This window comes from Lethenteron reissneri, chromosome 7 (genome assembly GCF_015708825.2).
Source record: "Lethenteron reissneri isolate LAM-NWPU_2019-01 chromosome 7, ASM1570882v1, whole genome shotgun sequence".
Classification (NCBI taxonomy): domain Eukaryota; kingdom Metazoa; phylum Chordata; class Hyperoartia; order Petromyzontiformes; family Petromyzontidae; genus Lethenteron; species Lethenteron reissneri.
In genome coordinates, this window is record NC_083785.1 from 10,612,497 (window position 1) to 10,633,153 (window position 20,657).

The 20,657-nt window shown below is 49.2% G+C and overlaps 1 long non-coding RNA gene across 1 annotated transcript in view; it reads right to left on the reverse strand.

Annotated features, from left to right (window-relative positions):
• LOC133357553 (uncharacterized) overlaps positions 1-20,657 on the reverse strand; it is a 178,006-nt gene that overhangs the window by 88,956 nt on the left and 68,393 nt on the right. The gene's annotated exons all lie outside the window — the stretch shown is intronic.

Below are 20,657 nucleotides of genomic sequence, written 5' to 3' on the forward strand. Positions count from 1 at the left end.
GCCTTTAACCCCTTTGCGTGCGCGCTCGGCGCAGAGTGTGACAACTCTTAACGCTAGAGTTCGGTTCATCCTCGCGCCTGTCGATTTATAGAGAGAGAAAGCGGGGGGTGTGGGGGGAAAACACAAATTTGGTTAACCAGAATTTGGTTAATGGGGGGTGTGGGGGGTAGGGGCAAACGACTCGGCTATTTTTTTTCCAACCCACCCCCCGTAAAAAGGAGAGCTTTACGCAAGTGCAATCGAATTCCGCAAGGATTGCGTAAAAACTTCCAAAAGGAGTTGCGCACGAATTCACCCACCGCAATTAGATGACACGCAGCAAAGCACGAGGAATATGCCATCGAATTCCTCTGCTGTTACATCGATTCCAAGACGTCTTGGACAAGAAGGACCACTCACAGTTGGAGGTGGGCGGGGCGGGAGGAGAGACTTGGGGGACTCCCACGTGGCGTTCTGCCCCGGGACCTCCAGCAACCTCTGGGTGGCCTTGCTGATCAGCGCAGGAAGAAGGGAGAATAGGCCAAAGTGCGTTCTCGAGAGAGGCCTCTCATGGGAAACCCATCCACTAGCAGCAGTGGGAGCTAGCAATTGCAGGGCTGCACCTTCGCCTTACTGGGGTGGTTTTATTATTATGATTCATATAGTGCGGCCACACGCGTGATTGTTTTACCAGAATCAGAAATGTGAAGTGGGGAAAAATTGGGTCAAATACGGTAACTTACAACTGTCTCCAGCACGATTGCCAAGCCAGCGGTATCCATTTATCCCCCGTATTCTGCGGATTAAATGACGCCCTTTCCCGTTGCCCTGTATGTAAACGCAAATGTTTTGGGGTGCGTATTAAAATCCGGAGAATACGGTATATACCAGTATGCGTGTGTGGTGGCGGTGGGAGGGCCTGTATGTGTATGTATGTGTCTGTGTAAATGTATGTGGTGTTGGCCACCTACCCCCTCGTGTGCCGTGCCGTCCTTCGTATAGGTGCTCGCTAAGAGCCCTCGCCCCAATAGTCCGTCAAGGCTATACGCATGTGGGTATCTGTGCCGCAGTGGTTAGCGCACTGTGCTGCAAACCCAGCGAGTCCTGCTCATGGTCAACACCAGCGATGAATATTGGAACTGGTCCTGGGGCCTCCCCGAGGTTGACTAAGCCTGAAATGGGTACTGCTGGTCACCCACAGCCTCGTGTGCCACGCCGTACTTCATAGGTGCTCGCTAGCAGCACTTGCCCCAGCAGTCTGTGAAGGCTATACGGGGGTCTTTGTCTTGATGTATGTGGGTGTGTGTTCATCGCGGGTGAGTGTGTAGCTTAGTTGTTAGCGCACTGTGCTACGTACCCTGCGACACTGGTTCAATTCCAGTCTACGACTGACCTCGGTGGCAAAATTGACATCTGAACCCGATTCCCTGAGTCTACCCGAGTTCGACTCAGCCTGGTGCGGTGTGTAAACGTCAGCATTGGGAGGGAGACAAATACGGCAGGGCGAGGCTCTGACCGTACCACCACCTCGTGTGCCTATGATACATGTACCTCCTCTTAATAGGTGCTCGCTAACAGCACTTTCCGCAACAGTCCGTAGGAGCTTTGTCTTCAGTGTGCGCGAGCGTGGCCGCATTTTGTGCATCATGTACGGCATGTGTGAGTGTGTGTACTGGGAACGCGTTGCGGGGAGCGGTAGTGTAGTGGTTAGCGCGTTGCGCTACAAACCCGGCGACCCGAGTTCGATTCCCGCTCACGGTTGACTCAGCTTCACATGAGTATCTGGTGCGGTGTATTGAATCGAATCATCGCCACTGGGGAAACAAAGGCGGTCGGGCGTGGTGCTGGTCACCCACCCCTTCGTGTGCCGTGTCGGCCTTCATAGGTGCTCGCTAACATCACTTGCCCCAAAAGTCTCTGCGAAGGATCTTTTGTCTTTGGGAGCGTGTTGTGTTGTACGCGTGTGTGTGATGTGGTGTGTGTGACCAAGCAGAGTTGTGAGTGACTCTCACGTGGAAAGCACAAATGCCCTTCTAACCGAGGAGTGAAAGACCTCGCCAGTGGTGGTGGTGGTGGGAGGAGGGGGTCACACGGAGGGTAGCACAAAAAATACGCACGAAAAACGACCACAATACCGCTGTTGTGAACTCCCCTTTTTTTCTGATTACAACTAATGGCTGTGTCAAGAACGAGTCCAGCGTTCTATTTGAACCGTCCCTGGTGTGTTTAAATCTATACACAGTTATACATCGTGCGCAATGTGTTGTGGCCCCCTTACCTTGTGGGCTCTCACCCCATTCCCCTGCCCCTTCCCCTAACAAAGAATGACGTTTTGCACGGCAGCCCAGCGCCCGCGTGCGCAACGTTCCAGATCATTCTCTCCAATACACCTGGCATTTCGATTTAAAAACTTTCGTGACTGCAGGGATTCATCTTCTTGGTTCTTTCGGTAAAGTCATCACGTAGAAGGAAAATAATAAAAGAATAAAAATAAAACATTATAAAATAATTCTCACGACGTTTCGGCCACAACCCAAGCAGCCGTCTTCTCGACAGACCTCTTCTCCACCTGAAGACGGCTGCTTGCGTTGTGGCCGAAACGTCGTGAGAATTATTTTATTATTATGTTTTTTTTTTTCCTTCTACGTGACTTTACCGAAAGAACCAAGTAGATGAACACCTGGCATCGTGATCCATTCTGCTGGACCTCGACGCGCCCTGCCATCCACCAGAACTGCTTTTTGTTATTCTTAGGTGTTTTCGGTAAAGTCACGTAGGTAAAACATCAAAATTAATAGAAATAATAAAATAAAAATAAAGATCACGACGTTTCGGAGGCAACACAAGTCTCCGTCATCAGGTGGGACAGTCACAGCCAGATCAGCTGCATCAAGTGAGGCAATGATTCAAGATGTAATCCCTTAAAAGCGAGTTGAGGGGGGGAGGAGAGGGGGGGGAGGGGCTCATCAGAATGTGGTAGCCAATGAATGGAAAGTATCGGGAGAGGGTGGGCCGTCGCCCACCTTTTGTTGGCCCTTCTCTCCCGATACTTTCCATTCATTGGCTACCACATTCTGATGAGCCCCTCCCCCCCCTCTCCTCCCCCCCTCAACTCGCTTTTAAGGGATTACATCTTGAATCATTGCCTCACTTGATGCAGCTGATCTGGCTGTGACTGTCCCACCTGATGACGGAGACTTGTGTTGCCTCCGAAACGTCGTGATCTTTATTTTTATTTTATTATTTCTATTAATTTTGATGTTTTACCTACGTGACTTTACCGAAAACACCTAAGAATATGATTCCTTGCAGTCACGAAAGCTTCAAGTCTAGAACTGCTTTTTGTTGTTGTCTGTGTTTAGTTTGTTGTCTCTGCCCCGCCCAGTCGCACCTCCGATTAGCACGGTTGTGCTACGCACGGTGCTAAAGCAGTTCAACATAAATGCATACACCAGCACCGACCAGAAAGCCACACACAATGAGCCGGATGATTTAACCCTGTAATGTACTGTGCTGTAAAATACACTGAAGTGCTCGCGCCGTATATTGATTTTGTTTTACGCATTCATTCTTAAATCGGGGGATTTGTTTTTTTTATTTGCCGTCAGCCGTAACGAGAACTATATTTATTTATACGTGTGTGTGCTTATGTTAGAGGCGTTTTTAATTCAGATTTGTCCTGAGATCCACAATTTAAAGAAGAAAATCTCCCAGCGATCATCCACGTCCTGGGTCTCGGCAAAAGGTAAAATCACAACTCATGGGGGGGTCTCGACGTTTCTCGTTGAATTGTGCCCGTCCCAAGCTTCGTCATCATACTCCAAGCTCAATCCACGTTTGGATTAAAGGAGCTTGCCCCCCCCCCCACCCATTCCCCACTACCACCTCCCCACCGCCACCTCCGACGATGTAATGATAATTCACCTAAGTGCCTCGACATGAGATGATTTTGTCGGTTGACGTCCTCTCTCGCAGACGCGTGCCAATTCCGTTCTTTTTTAAATCCTTTATTTTAAGTTCACTTGCTTGCTTGCTTGCGCGCTTACGACCGTGCAAATCTTTCGGTCGTTTTTTAACCCACTTCCCGTGATCCAATCGAGCTGACATTTTGCACACAGACTCGTTGTGCGTGACAATGTATTTTCGTGAAAAAAAATTCCAAAATGTTCCACTTTTTAGGAATTTTTTTTTTCATATTTTATTTTAAATACCAATGTGATAAAAATGAAACTCTTACTCAAGAAAAACAGAAATGAATAATAAAATAAAACCGATGCCACGCATATAAAGGATTTATAGTGAAAAACTTTGTTTTTACGGGTTAATTTTTTTCACCCCTTGGCCATCGCCTGCCTGTCACCCCTTCTGGCCATGATGGCGTGTCCCTGTCCTGTCTCTTGAGTTCCAATACCGACGAAGCTTGCGTCTCTCCACGTGCCCCTGTGCCCTCCCACGCTTAGCCGATGTAAATGTCCGTTAAGTTATGATTGATGTCATTTGACGCAAGGTGTTGTATGTGTGTGTTTATGTTTGCCGAAGATTATTATATATTGTGTGTGTGTATATATGCATGCATGGTGAACAATTTATAGATACCCCACTGGCTTATGGAATATTGTTTCTTGAAAGTGATGGCCCCCGTAATCTCGCAGGGGAGAGTGTTCTTTGATGTAATAATACAAGCGGACTGTGTTGGAGATTGGTGGGAGGCCGTTATAGGCTGTGAACGTGTTGGCTTACAGTAATTACTCGACCCGTTAATTTTAGTGAGGGTATCTACAAGCGGATCACCCTGTACTAATGTAATGTGGACACATTAAGTCCTACCCGGTGAACGTGGAGCATCGGGCCAACGTTGAACCAACGTTGGGCAAACGGTGCCTCGCCACGTGCCAACATTGGCCCAACATTGGCACGTTTACTGGGTTGTGGATTGCACTCTCGCATTCATTTAATCCATTCTTGAGAAACAACTCTCCTGTACTGGAGATGGTGCAAGGTGTGTTCCCTCGAGAGTAAGCTCCTTCGTCTTTAGTTCCGCAGATAATCGTCAAAGTAACTGACAATGTGGCTGTCCAGAGGTTTTTTGGTTTCTTTTTCTTCCAGTGCTATCGAATACATCAGGCAAACGGTTCAGGTTCATGCCATCACGTCTACGCAAAGCAATGCGGTGGTGCGGGGAGAGGTGGGGGGGGGGGGGGCAAATGTTGCATCTTGCTGTTGGTGCAATGGCGATGCTATCTCAAAGGTTAAAGGCGCAGCCCTGAAACGCCCCGTTCACGCCACTTCTGGCGGTAGGGCCTCCATCGCAGGCAACTTTGTAGTAACGGCTAGCACGGTTGGCTACGTACGGTGCGAAAGAAGTTCAACGTACAATACCCCCCCTCCTCCTCCTCCCCCATAACCACCCTCCATTCCCCCAAGCGTACTTTGGCCTACTCTTCCACCGCCGAGGACCAAGAGATCAGGTTTACCTTGACTGACCTCTTGTCCCCCGTCTTGCCACGAACACCGACGACGCCTGTACGTGACTGTAACTTGCATTTGATGTCACGAATATTTGTAAATAAATAAAATAAACCCACCATGTAATCCTTACAAAAGGCGAGGTTGTATGATTTGAGTGGCTTTCTTCCAGTTGTGATTGCATTGAGTGTTTATATATATACTGTGTATGTGCCAAAGAGAGGAAGTGATTAATTATATATATATGCATGTGTTGCTCTCACGAGCATTCTTGTTGCTTTACATCATTGGAATGACGCAAACATGGGAATTTGGAAACGCGAGTAAACAAGAGGGAAATAATATAAAACGTTAAGAATAACAATTACTATTATAATAATAATAAAAAGAGTATTAACCCTTTGTCAATACGGCGAGACTGGAGGCGTCTCCGCACTTTGCCGGTCCATTGGGGTCGTTTGACCATACTTCACCAAAACAAAGACAAAGATCACCCGTATAGCCTTTAACAGACTGTTGGGGCAAGTGCTGTTAGCGATCACCTATGAAGGCCGGCAAGGCAAACGAAGGGGTGGGTGGTCGGCACCTCCCACGGCCGCCTTTGTCTCTCCAGTGGCGATGTTTACACACCAAATACTCACTTGAGGCTGAGTCGACCTAGGGGAGGCCCGGTTCAGTGCACACACAATAACGAGGACAGCCTCCATTTGATACGAAGTGACGTCGACAGAGCCACAGCGCTAGTGCCAGGCTAGGTGCACTTCGAGGCCACGTGAAATGTCAGACTCGCTCTGTGTGTGTGTGTGCATGTAACCGGGTTGGTTAGGTACAAAGCTTCAGCGTCCTAAAAATAACACAACACAATGCACGTAAATACATATTTATATTACTATATAAAAAACAAAGATCCCCCGTATAGCCTTGACAGACTGTTGGGGGAAGTGCTGTTAGCGAGCACCTATGAAGGCCGGAACGGCACACGAAGGGGTGGGTGGCCAACACCACGCCCGGCCGCCTTTGTCTCCCTAGCGGCGATGTTTACACACCGCACCAGGTACTCATTTAAGGCTGAGTCGACCTAGGGGAGGCCCAGGACCGGTTCAGATAATCGTCACTGGTGTTAGCCGTGAGCGGGAATCGAACTCGGGTCACCGGGTTCATAGCGCAGCGCGCTAACCGCTACACTATCGCTCCCCACATATTACTATATACACACAGTTACACATCCACACGCTCTACACATATGTTCCAGATATGGTGATGAATTGTGTTGTTGGTTGTGCCTTTCGTTTTAATGTAATTTCTTTATTTGTTGATTAATTGGCAGTAGGGTTTTCATATTCATGGTGCTTTCGGTGAAGTCACGTAGATAGAAAATAAAAATAAAAGACCGCTTGTGTTGCGATCGGAACGTCATGGGTTTTTTGCTTTTTATTTTATTTAATTTTTTCTACGTAACCTTACCGAAAGAACCAAGAATATGACTTCCTGCAGTCACGAAAGTTTTAAGTAGGGTTTTCATTTGCTGAGTAGTAGCTGCATATAGGATTTGGTCATTATACATTAAATAATAATTTATGTACAGCGTTATGGGATGCAATTAACATGAATGACGCGATATGAAATGGAAGTATTGTTATATTAAACGGAGTCATTGGGGAATGGGAAACTTGAAATACCACGGGCATTCGTTAATTACCAATATTAATAATTCCCAGCCCTTTCTCGATCCACTGCTGAATGAAGGCCTCCCCACAGTCGGTCATGGAGGCTATTAACCATACTTCACCAGGCTGGTCAGTTCGGGTTGATGATGGGGGGGGCAGGGAGTGGAGGATCAAATCAGATAACACTCGCCACTGATGTTCGCCGTGGCCGGGAATCTCCGTCTCTTTTTCGAAACTGATCAAACATGAAAACTAATACTAATAGGGTTTTTCTCCTTTTTTCTGGCAACAAATCTGACACCTTTTGCAAGGAATCATGTTTACATTAACCACAATACTTGCAGTCAAATGCTAACAAAAAAACAATACTCTGATAATTTATGCATTGTCTTTGGTCCACACCAGAGACAGCTTTCTTTGGAGCCTCGTCTCATATGGTGTTCGACCTTTTGGCGTCATCTGGTCGAACACCATATGAGACGAGGCTCCAAAGAAAGCTGTCTCTGGTGTGGACCAATCAGTTTTAAAGACAATGCATAAATTACCAGAGTATTGTTTTTTGTTTGCATTTGACTGCAAGTATTGTGGTTAATGTAAACATGATTCCTTGCAAACGGTGTCAGATTTGTTGCCAGAAAAAAGGGGAAAAACCCTATTAGTATATTTTGGTACTGGCAAAAGAGGTCCCATGATGTAGATGAAAACTAATTTCTGCTTTTTTTCTTCTGTTTAGTTTTCTGTCCTTCCCGCGCACCTCCCATCAGCACGGTTGGCTACGTACGGTGCGAAAGAAGTTCAACGTACGTACATAGAATCGAGCGCCCGTTGACTCCAGTCGCTCGCTCACCAGCGGTCAGTCGCATCCGTTTTACTCTCATCACGCTACTGCCACGGTTACTTCACCCAAGCACTTTGCTCTTTGATTCCTCTATCCATGTTGAAAAGTGCCTATCAGACGGACGGTTTCATCCCGTATGTGGAATTCGCTCACATTTTTCATTTTAATATAACCTTGCTCAATCCAAAAATTAAGTATTTCCTCTTATCCATCACGGTGTCTTGCTCACCGCTCGGTCTAATGGGCCCGTCCTCAGAAACCGTGATGAATAAATGCATCAACAACTCAACATATTCGTCAATAACACGGCGTGGCCTTAAAATGAAAATAAATATAGACACGTGTCGGACATGGTCCTTCTACATAGCACATATTTATAGTAGGCGACGTTTCGGGCAATGGCCTTTCATATCACGTGCACGAAGAAGAGCCATTGCCAAACCGGTGCCTTTTATACGTGACGTTGTAAGGTAAGAGTGTTAATGACGATTGTGTTAATTTGTTAACTGTGCCGACGCAACAGCAGCAGGAGCAGCCTCGCCAACAAAATAGAACTCGTTTAAAACAGACATACGTCTCATTTAAAAAAAAAACATACTCGCTGTGTGGAACGTTCAGCTTATTTCATTTCCCTGGTGATGATGATAATAACGCTAATGATATTAAAGCAACTAAAACTTTTGAATGTTGGCAGCCTTCCTGCCCGCAGCCACAAGCGATGGGTTTGTGTGCACACTCAGACATCGTCAAGACGCGGGGTCGGCCGCGTGGCGTAGGGGTCACGGCGAGGTCGCGGCGAGGTCGCCTCGGGCCGGACTAAGGGGTCACGACTTCCACGCTAGGTCACGAGTTCCTGGGTTAGGGTTCGGGTCAAGGTTCGCCACCGGTTAGGGGTTTGTCCCCAACACTCCGGGAGAATGGGCATCGGTTGTTCGAGTGGCAGCCGGAAATTGATTAGTGCCGATGTCCGTCTGGCACCAGCTATCACGCTGTGTTGAACTTTATCGCAAAAAAAACTTGCATGGTTTTGAGAAGAGACTTCGCCTGAATGAGAACTTATATCGGGGTTTGGTTGATCACCGTTGGTTACCCTACAATGCAAATGAAGTTTAACAGACATACAACGATAATTGGTTCTTTACCCTTCTATCTGGCAACAAAACTGACACCAATTATCATATTTTTACTGGCAAATGAGGTCCCCATAGTGTAGACATACAACGTTCAGAGGAAAGCTCGAGTTCGGTGAGTTTGGAGTAATTCGGATTTGCGATGCAACGAACCATCTCACCCCTCTGCACGTTAAATTGATTTCATCGCTCCATCTCCACGGAGATTATACTCTATAGGTAACGTGCAGACGAAGAGGATAAGGGATACATCGCGTGTCCGTATGTATAACTTCTTTAGCACCGTACGTAGCCAACCGAACAATCATACCACCGAAAGGTATACTGTATACAGTACTTAATCAGTGTGGGATACTAAAACTATAAATAAACTATTTTTATTTCACCAGCTAAGGCCCACTGAGCTTTCTAGCTATTTTTCAGACGCGACCTGGCCACTCAACGAAGTGGCATATCGCGTGGAAATCTATAGCGGCCAAATACTCTAAACGCATGATGTTGATTTTAAATGTGGAGGGGAATACCGGAGGACCCGGACAAAAATCCACGCGACCACGCGGAGAGAGAGAAAGAGACGCGCAAACTCCAAATATACAGCAGGCGTCAGGGTCGGGATCGAACCCACGACCTCCTGTATACCGGGCGAGGGAGTTAACATCTCCTAGCCACCGTGATGATGATGAGAGAGAAACAGACGCGCAAACTCCAAAAATACAGCAGGCGTCAGGGTCGGAATCGCGACCTCCTGCACACGAGGCGAGGGAGACGTCTGCTAGCCACCGTGGCGCACCTGGAGCATTTGCTCACGCAACTGGCTTCTGGCGGAATGAAGAGGTACAGGGCAGTGCCTCTTCATTGCAAGGCAAGCGAGCCACTGCCGGCCCCTGATGGCCTTTAGTGCGGCCCCTGACAATACACAAAGAGGGAAAACACTCCCACCCCTCACCCTATCGTGCTGCTGTCAAACCCCCAATGGTTCCAAATGTGTGGCGGCCCTCACACTTGACGATGTCTTATCGGCGAAAAAGTTCCCCCTCCCACCCTCCTATGAAAATTTGTAACAAAAAAATAACAACCCTGCTGTTGGGAGCTCTGGGAGAATCCAACTGGAGGGTACATTGGCCTACTCTTCCACTGTGGCGACACTTTACCCCACTCCGAGCTGCCCGCCGATCGCCTGGCGTCGTCCTGCCTGTTTACACAACGCCACCTATAATCAGAAAGTCGAGGTAAACAACAACAACAACAACACTTCTGGGTGGGCAGGCGCAAGTGCGGTGGTGGAGTTTGGAGAGTTTCAGAATCTGCGCGCCCTGTTGCTTTCAACTGCCGCTGCGCCGAGAGATGTGACCCCAGGGGTGTCGCCGTGCGGGAGGAACGTGCCATGATCCACAGCTAGCCGGTGAGACCTCGGCAGGAGCAGGAGGGGTGCCGAGAGAGTTTCCATCACCGCCGCGTGATTGACGACGGTATTTCCGCGTCTCGACAAAAGTGTCCATTGGACGCACTCATTCACTCGCACGTCCGGGGGAGAGACGCGCCGAGTCACATGGCTCTCTTTCAGGAGGGTCCTGCCGTCGCGGACACCGCCGCTGCATTGCGCTTTTGTTGAAAGATGTTTTCAGCCAATTAATGACGAGATGGATCGTGGCCGTTTTTTTTGGCGGTATCAAAGTATGACAAATAAATGACTTTCGTGACTGCATTAATTCATATTCTCTGTTCTTTCGGTAAAGTCACGTAGATAGAAAATAAAAATAATAAGTTCTAAATTAAAAATAATAACTTACATTTTGTTATCTACGTGACTTTACCGAAAGAACCAAGAATATTAGAAACAAGATTAGGTTTTACCCTTTCTAGGCGATACAACAAGTGTTAAGATGTCCAAACACCAAATAGAAACCTTTTGCAAGGCCTAAAGTCGGCATTAACCACACGTACTTGTGGTAAGGTACGGCCCATTGTCACCGCAAGTACGTGGTTAATGCAGCCTCGATTCCTTGCAAAAGTGATCTGTTTGGTGGTTTAACATCTTAGCACCTCTTGCATTGGTTCAAGGACACATTTATATATTTACGAGATCTAACCCCAAAAAGCCTTGTATTATTAACCTCTTTTAATGTCAGAAAGGCTGAAACCCTATTCTTATTTCTCGATGACGAATTGTGTTTGTTATTGACTCGTGGGAGGAAACCGGAGCACCTGGAGGCAACCCACGACTTGTGCGAGGGGGAAACACTCTATCCCCGTACACATGGAAACAGATGGCGATTAGTCCACTTCCTGTACTGCGTTCTCCCTTTAGAGTTTACTCAATTTGTCACACGGATTATAGTCCCGTTTAGCCAGCTGCCCGGCTATTTTACAAGGCAGATCCGTGGTGCAGCAACAACAAGACAGAGACAAGACAGAGACAAACACATTCCTGCGGAGGGAGCTGGTAGGAACGTTGGGTTGCTGGGTCAATGGCCAGGGTCAACGGCGGCGTGGTGTATTCCGCAAATATGGCCGACTGTGAGGGCGAGCACAAGCCGGCGTGAGTAGGTTAAACGTTGAGTTTTATAAGGGCACCACGGGGTGACCAGCCCCTCCCCACCTAGCCCCACCCCTCCCACCCCCACCCTCCCCACCCAGCCCATCCCCTCCCACCCCCCACCCTCCCCACCCAGCCCCTCCCCACCCTCCCCTCCCCACCCAGCCCTACCCCTCCCATTTTTGGATGCACGACGGACGGACGGAAACAATAATCCCCTGTGGGCTGGTGGAACCAGGTGGTTCCTACCAGTAAAACATTAATATTTCAGCGAGCGAGTACCGGATCCTTAAGGAATATTGCACAATAAACGAGTTATTTAACGGCCATGAACAAAACACGCGAATACAAAAAAACATTGCCAACACATAGCACCTCCTTGACTCCCACGCCAAGGGAGTTTCACAGCATTCGCGTGTTGTGTCATCCACGAACCCTCGCTGCTGCCTCTGCACTTGTGGATTATCAGCGGTAAGTCCACGCTTAACGCGCGGTGTTCACACAACGCGATTTCACTACAACGCGGTTCTTCCATTCGAGAACACTTTGCAGAACGCGGAACGCGCACCGTTATAACGCGTGACACGCTCCGTTATAACGCGGTTTCTAAGCGGTCGACGACGAACTACTTTCTTGAGCTGCTCGACTGAGTGGTAGAGTAATACTGTACGCGTAATGATACAGTAACGCGGCGGCGAAAACCCTCGGTTATTCGTCATTGCACTGTGCACGCGTGTGTGTGTGTGCGGCGTTTTTCGCTCAACGCCGCACGTTTCAGGAACGCACCCACCGCGTTAAACGAGGACCTGCCGCGCGGGCGAGCTACGCGCAGCCAAAGCCGCAACCGCCACCCGGCTACCCGGAGCAGGGGTCGGAATAGGCGAGCTCTTAGGCAGGCACGAGACGCGCTGCATTGTATGGCAGGATTTCAATGAAATACGACCGCCGAGTCGCGTGCCACGGTGAAGAGGCCCTCTGTCGGGTGCCCAACAATAACAGCGCTCCAGCAGTCGAGCACCGCGCCTCCGCGTGCAGAGCCAGCGATGACACACGGACAGACGCGTATCGGTTGTCGTCGCGAGCGCGCGCGCGTGTGTGTTTATGGGGAGCGGTGGTGTAGTGGGTAGCGCGCTGCTAATGCGTGTGTTTATGGGGAGCGGTAGTGTAGCGGATAGCGCGCTGCGCTACGAACCCACCGGTGAGGATTGACTGAACCGGTCCCGGGCCTCCGCTAGATCGACTCCGCCTCAAAATTTGTACCTGGTGCGGTGTGTAAACATCGCCACGATGGTGACAAAGGCGGCCGGGTGCGGTGTTGGCCACCCACCCCCTCGTGTGCCGTGCCGGCCTTCTTAGGAGCTCGCTCACAGCACTTGCCCCAACAGTCTGTGACAAACTATACGAGGGATCTTTGTGTTTCTGTCGCTGAGTTCGAAGATTAATTCGTGGTGGATCGTGCAATTAACCACGTGCCCGTAGATGTTGAACAGCTGATGTATTCATGTAAAGAATACGTCATCATGATCAGCAGCAGCAGACATTGTCTTCATGATAATTAGCAATTATCATTCGCTAATGATGGTACGTGCTATTAATTAACAATGACGATTATTATCGCCAACACCTATATCATCATTACCTCCATCGGCCGTCCCATTATTCACAATTAATTGTCTTAATACCATCGTTTCTTTCTCTCTCTTGTCTACTCATGGTTGGGGGAAGTCCTCTCTCATCATCCATTACACGATGTAACACGATTTTTGTCCCTGGGTAGTAAGTGTTATTTGTTTATTGCTTATGCCTAAAAAGTATATAAAATGGCTATTATTCCCCACGAACTTTGCTTTTGTGAACAGGACTCTATGTGAAGGAATTACGTTTATCATTGAAAAAAGGTAAATTGCTAAATATCACTGTCCTGGTCACAAAGGCTAAGTTTGTGGGGAATAACAGCCCTTGTCTGCACTTTTGAGGCATAAGTAATTATGAAATACACTTACTCCCCAGGTACAAAAAAACATTTTTTTTACACAGTGAATTATCGACCGTCTGTTGGACGAATTCACCTGCGTCACCACCACCACCACCATCCACCAGCACCACCACCACGACCATCCATTGTCAATCCACTGCTAGATTGTTAAGATTAGTGTTGCTGCTATACATGTCCACGTGATAAGCCAATTTGTTGAGCGGTCGCTTCTGAAAAAAGAAGTTAATAGCTCAGTGGGCTTTACCTGGCAAGATGAAGAAAAAAATGTTTAGTTTTATTTGTATATATTTTAAATCATTGTTTTACCTTTCCTATACTTTACACTCCTATCGCGTTTTTTGCATCGTTTGCTGTTGGGACGTTCTGACTCGCCCCTACTGGACGTTGGTGAAAACAAATAAAACGCTTTATAGCTCATCGGATTCCTCCAGTACAAAATAAATATTCTGATTCTCAGATAAATTAATGACGCACCACGCCACGTCTCCTGCAAGCGAACACGGTATCGTTGCCCAAAGCTCCCAATCGCCACGTTCCAAAGATCCATGGGGGGTGGGAACCTCTGCTGTAGAGAACAAACTTTGGGACAACTTTGTGCGGCAGCATTCGCCGCAAACTTTTCGACGCCACGGCCGTCGGTCACTCCGCGTGTTGAGAGTTGCTTTGGAACACTTTTAACAGTGCCGTGTTAAGTCCTTTCCAAAAACCTAACGCATTCGTCAGTAACACTGTGGCCTTAGAATATTAATAATAAAACAAATGCATGCAATAGGTGACGTTTCGGGCAACGACCCTTTTTCATAGGATCCTTGCGGGGGGGTTCGTTATAATTCGGTCATCTGCAACGCACATTTCACAGCTGTTGTCTTAACGATTCAACACGATGTGGTGGTGATATTGCTGCTGCGTTTGCAGTCGTGTACAAGCACAATTAACAAAGAGCTCGCTGTAGGACCATTTCTGGGATCGTTTTCTTCGTACGGCCGATGTAGATGTTTAGAGCAAAGACTATACTATCACAACGAGGTGGTTGAGCCAGATAATTGCGTCAGGAGTAGCAGAGTGCATCGCCGTGATGACGATTGAGTCATTCTCTGTTCCGCGGCTCCGTTCTTGGGTGGTGACCACAGCATCCGCACGCTGCCGGAAAGTTTTAAGTTTTTGTGCCACATGTGCATCGTCGTCGTCGTGATCAAGTATCCACATTTGCTACCGTGGTTTGTGCGGATGCGGTTCATCGCACAAAACTGTGGATCGCTTCGACTATTCATCGCTGGCTCGGTCAAGTTACGGGGCGGTTGCTACTGGATCCTCAAAAAACCACTTCAAAAAGGCAGCAGCAGCAGCAAGCAGCAACAACAACAATAACAACAACGCCACATGCTGGGTCTGGCTGGCTTGCTGGCCGTAGCGCAACCACGCACGAACTCAGCTGGCTGGATCACTCACAAACCCGCGCACCCCACCACCACCACCACCCCCTTCCCCATGCGTTGGCTGATAAAGAGGCGTGAGCCAGTCCCCCCGGTGCCCGCCTTGGGGGCGTGCGCGGCGCATATAATGGATGCCGTTGAGAAATCCGTCTACAAAAGCGCAGTTTGCCCCCGGGCGCGGAATGTAAATTGCCGAGTGTATGCGCGCGCTGGGGTCCGCCCGGGCACGCGGCCCAACAAAGCGCCCTTGAGGGCTGGCGCCTGATCCGTCCCGCCGCAGACAGGCGAGCCAGTCCCCCCCCCCCGTCCGCCCCCCGGGTCAGAGCGGGCGGGCGGGCGGGCGGGCGGGTGGGAGGGGGGTGAGGGCTGCCTTGGGGTGGCGGGGCGGTTGGGTGTGGGGAGGGTGTTGTGGGCAAGGGAGGGGTTGAGATGATGAGTTGGGCTGGGTTGAGTTGGGTTAAGCCGGGCTGGGCTGGATGGGAGGAGATGGAGGTGGGGGGGGAATGGAGGAAGAGGGGAGAAGGGTGGGGGAGGGAAGAGGAAGGGAGAAACTGGGTTCGTGAGCTACCGACCCAAATTTGACTTTGCGCTCGTGCGTAAAAGCGCGTGGTTTAGTACGGGGCCGATCCAGCTATTATTACTGTCGATTGTGTGCGCGAGTGTGTGTATGTATGCGCTATTCATATTATCATCGGCTGCGTAACGCTGTGTGGAAGCTACCTGGTCTGTCGCTCCATACAAAGCTCCGGGTCTTCTCGGCCACAAGTTGTGCCCTCCATTCTTTCCGCTTGCGGAACGGGGATCCCTCTGAAGTTCAAACGAACATATGCGCCGGTTTGAAACATCCAGGCTAGCCTGCCTGGCTTAACCAAACTGGACTGTGTGAGTTCACATAGCCTTGAAAGATCTGGACACCCTCCCATCAATAAGCTCCTCCGCAAAGCGAGGCTGTGTTGGCTGGGTCATGTAGCCCGCATGCCCAGCCACCGCATGCCCAATCAGCTTCTGTTCGGCCAAATATATGGGGGCGAAACGGGCGCGGCAAGGGCTAGAGAAGAGATGGTTGTTGCTGATGTGGTACAGAAGGATGTTGGAGCTGAGTAGACTTGCCGATGACTGATACCAGCGGTGTCCAGATCGGCCTCTGTGGAGGAGGTTCGTGAAGGACGCCGCTGTGGCAGTCGCCCTCCTATCAGTCCGTCAACCCACGGCCCCTCGGGGTCTGTCCCGTGACCTGTCAGCAAGCCATCGACACGTGGTCTCGAGAGTACACCTAGCATGGCACAAGCGCCGTTGTGACGTCACCGCCGCAGAGTGAACGGCGGTTGTGTTGTGTATGAGCGTGGCCGTGTGTGTGAGAGTGTGGTTGAGCATCAGTGTGAGAGAGAGAGTGTGCGCGCGAGTTTGTGTGAGTGCGAGCCTGTGTGCGAGTGTAAGAGAGCACGTTGTGTGTGTAAGTCTGAGTGTTTTCTTGTGTATGTGTAGCCGGTATGTGCGTGCTCACGTGTGTGTGAGAGTTTGCGTGATCACGTGTGTGTGTGTGAGTTTGCGTGTCCGTGCTCGGCCTGTCATCTCACTCAGTCGACCCACAGCACCTGGGTCTGTCCCGTGACCTCCTGCCAGCGGGCGTTCGACACTTCACGTGGCCTTGACGTGCACGTCGCCTGGCACAATCGCCGTGGTGACATCACCGCCTCTTCGTGGTGAATGGAGGTTGTTGTTGCTGCTGCCGTGTTCGTGTGCCCATGCACTGTGCGTGCACCTAGCGTGGCACGGACGCCGCTCTTAACGTCACCTGCATTCATTCCGCGTCGCGTGGCGGTTGTTGTTTGCTGGGTTGTTATGACGCTCCTTGTGTTCGTGTGCAAGGAGCGGTGGGAGCAGTGGTTTGCGCACTTGCGTCCATTGATGACAAGCGGAGTCCGAATCTTCACGCATTCTATGTCTTTCCGAAGTCGGTTCACCATGATGACGAGTAGCTGTGCACGGCAGAACTCGCGAGAGACGACGGCGGCCAGGTGCCAGTCGGGCCTTTATAGCTGCTAACTAACAATGCATATCACAATATAAATACTGTGTACATAACGCCACGTAGGGATGGGGAATGTCAGCTCATTTGCAAGAGCGAGCCATGAGAGGTGGCGAAGGCTTAGGGGGTGGGGACCATCCAGCAGAGGATAGATCATGGTAAATGATTTTAATGATGAATATTCCAATTCGCGATTTAAACCACAGGCAGTGTGACATGAAGGTGTTTGATTTGAACAATTAACTTCTATTATAGATGGGTTTTTGGGGGATTAGATCGCGAACATTTTTTAAATGTGTCGTTAAACCCGCCACCACCCGACACAGCCAACTAGTAAGGTTTGTCACGTAAACAGAACGTGCCAATTCGTCACTAGTACAGCACACCGGTTATGTTGGAGAGTAAACCCACAACATTTACAATTCGAGTACGAAGTTTCGCCTGATGATGCTAGCTGTACTAGTAACGAATTGGCACGTTCTGTTTACGTGACAAACCTTACTAGTTGGCTGTGTCGGGTGGTGGCGGGTTTAACGACACATTTATATATTTACGCGATCTAACCCCACAAACCTCTATTATGGATAATGTTGGTCACGAAAATCTACTGCGTGTTAAATTTACTGAAATGTTGTCATTTAAGACGCTGCATTTAGAACGCTTACACATGCGCCAGTCAATTATAGCTGTACCGACGTGTCTATTAATCGATAAATACAATCGATTTTTCTCACGATACATGCGTCGAGTCGCGCGTGTCTAAGAATCGATTATTTGTGTTGCGCGGATGAAGGTTGTTAATCGGGTTCACGCGAATTTCCTCCAGCCACCGGAGGCCGCTTACATTGACCGCGATGTTTACAACAACAACAACAAAATAATAATAAATCGAACTCTAATCGAAAACTCGAGCGGGGGGCGGTGGGGGGTGAATCATCTACAGGTTTACACCCTTACCAATCAACCAAGACTCACCACCACCACCACAGCTCCGAGTCCCAAACAATCACCCCACGTGTGCACCCACAGCAAATTGCTCACACATGTTTAGTTGCAGGCCACGTGCTGCTGTTCAGTGTCACGAATATGTGTGTGTGTGTGTGCACGCCCGTGTATACAAAGGCTATACACAATCACACAGATCCATATACCCCCCCACCCACCACCCACCCACGGTCTCCACACCCTGCAGGCATACAGACTATGTTGTTAGCGAGCACCTATGGAGGCTCGCTCGGGCACACCAGGGGGTTGTGTTGGTGGGCAGCAACCACGCCCGTCTGCACGTGTCTCCCCAGTGCTGATGGTAATCATTTGAGGCTGAGTCGACCTTAGGGCGCAGGCCCCGGGACTGATTCAGATGTTCGGTCACTCAACGTTCTTCTGCGATCGGGAACCGAACTCGGGTGGTCGGTTAAATCGCTACAGACCCCCCACCCGCCCGCCCCCCACTTAATTACAAAGATAAATATCCATCCCCCCCCCCCCCCCGATATTCTCAAGACTCTTGCACGGGGCGAGTGCCCATTACGGCAGACGCGGACACACGAGGGGGTGGAGTGGGGTGGGCCAGCGACGCGCCAGGCGGCCTTTGTATGCATTACACAAGCCCACACACAGCCAAACAAGGTTTTGATATTCTTAGGTTTTTTTCGGTAAAGTCACGTAGGTAAAAAAAAATTAATAAAAGTAAAATAAAAATAAAATCACGACGTTTCGGAGGCAACACAAGCTTCCGTCTTCAGGTGGAACAGTCACAGCACGATAGCTGTATCACTTGATACGATAGCTGTATCACTTGATACAGCTGTATCACTTGATAGCTGTATCACGTGATACAGCTATCGTATAGCTGTATAGCTGTATCACTTGATACAGCTATCATGCTGTGACTGTTCCACCTGAAGACGGAAGCTTGTGTTGCCTCCGAAACGTCGTGATTTTATTTTATTTTTATTTTACTTTTATTAATTTGAATTTTTTACCTACGTGACTTTACCGAAAAAACCTAAGAATATGAATCCTTGCAATCACGAAAGCCTCAAATCTAGAATTAAGGTTTTGATATTGAGATCTACTGCCGTATTAAACTTGAACAGCCGACCGTTTTAATCCGGCAATCGATTGACATTGGCTCACGATGAGGATCACAATGAACAGTAGTAATTCGTCCGGAACGTGAAGCTCATTTTAAAGAATCGCCCGCGTTCAAACGGCTATGAGAAAGGTGCGAACTTGTCAACGTGTTGATTATTATACTTGCTTGGCGAGGGGTTTTTTGACCACACCTTTACCAAGCTGGTCAATACGGGCTGGAGATATAGTACAGCCTGACAATGGCTTCACTGCTTTGCCCACTACCGCACCTCTGATTTGCGCGGTTAGCCACGTATGGTACGAAAGAAGTGAAACGTACGTACGTTTATACAACAAAGCCCAGCATTGTTCGGACAAAATGCCGAATTCAAAACGTTACACACGGTCTACCTTAGAAACCTCCTCAATAATTGCAATTCATTGCAAATGTCCGAGGCATCAGAGGTTCCGACGCCAAAAACTCAACTCTGACAGCCCTCCCAAGACCGATGACGCAGCGCCTATTATGAAACAAAACACCGAACGACGCGTTACCGGCAGAGAAACACCACCGGTGGTTTCGCGATTCGATAAATGAACCTTATGGCGGGACCCCGGGCTTTCTTAAGCCCCCGGCACCTCGCATAAACTGCGTTGCGACGTCATTTTATGTCTGTTTAATGCGAATGATACGGCAATCTATTCCTCTGGACGAGCTCTACACGATGCGCTAATTAAAGTTTCAAAGTTTTGTTTATAATTACGGTAATTTTGGCGACGACGGGTGCTTGCTGAAGAACGAGAGGATTGATTTCTGGTGGGTCGCGGCGTTTATTACGATTTTGACGTCCGTTTATTCGGGACCGCGGGGTCCCGCCATAAGGTTGAAATCATCAGTTCACGAAATTTCATTTTCATCTCTTTCACCCACCCCCTTCGCCACCCTGTGGGAGTCTGTCAAGGGCCACATCTTGCCACTGTCAAGCCCCCCGAAGTATGAGATTGATGATGACGCAGTCGCGTTATCGTTTGACGCTGACACGGGTGTCCTTGTGAAATGAGAATAATGCCGACAGTGAATCTATCCCCCACCCTCCCCCTGGCCCGTTGAGCGCCTGCGCAGTTGCACCGCCTGCACACTCGATAGCTATGCAATCAGGCGATCGGGTTTTTAAAAATATACAACTTGGCTTGCGCGTTCTGCGCATTCCCCCCCCCCCCCCAAAAAAAAAGACTAATAATAGTCCAGCAATAATGCTATTTGCCCAGAAAAAGACTCACCGAGTCTCCAGCACTCTCTCTCAGGAGGGTGCTGCCACATTGGGATGTTTGACCAATGCCACGAATGTGCGTTTTTTTTAATTTTTTTTGGGGGGGGGGGTCCTTAGCATGGAAGGAAACCGGAATGCCCGGGAGAAAATTCACCGCGCAGAGATGGAGCTGACACTCACAGCACGGCCACCTCCTAGCCACACGCCTACAACACCTGGCAAGCCCTGGTTGGTGG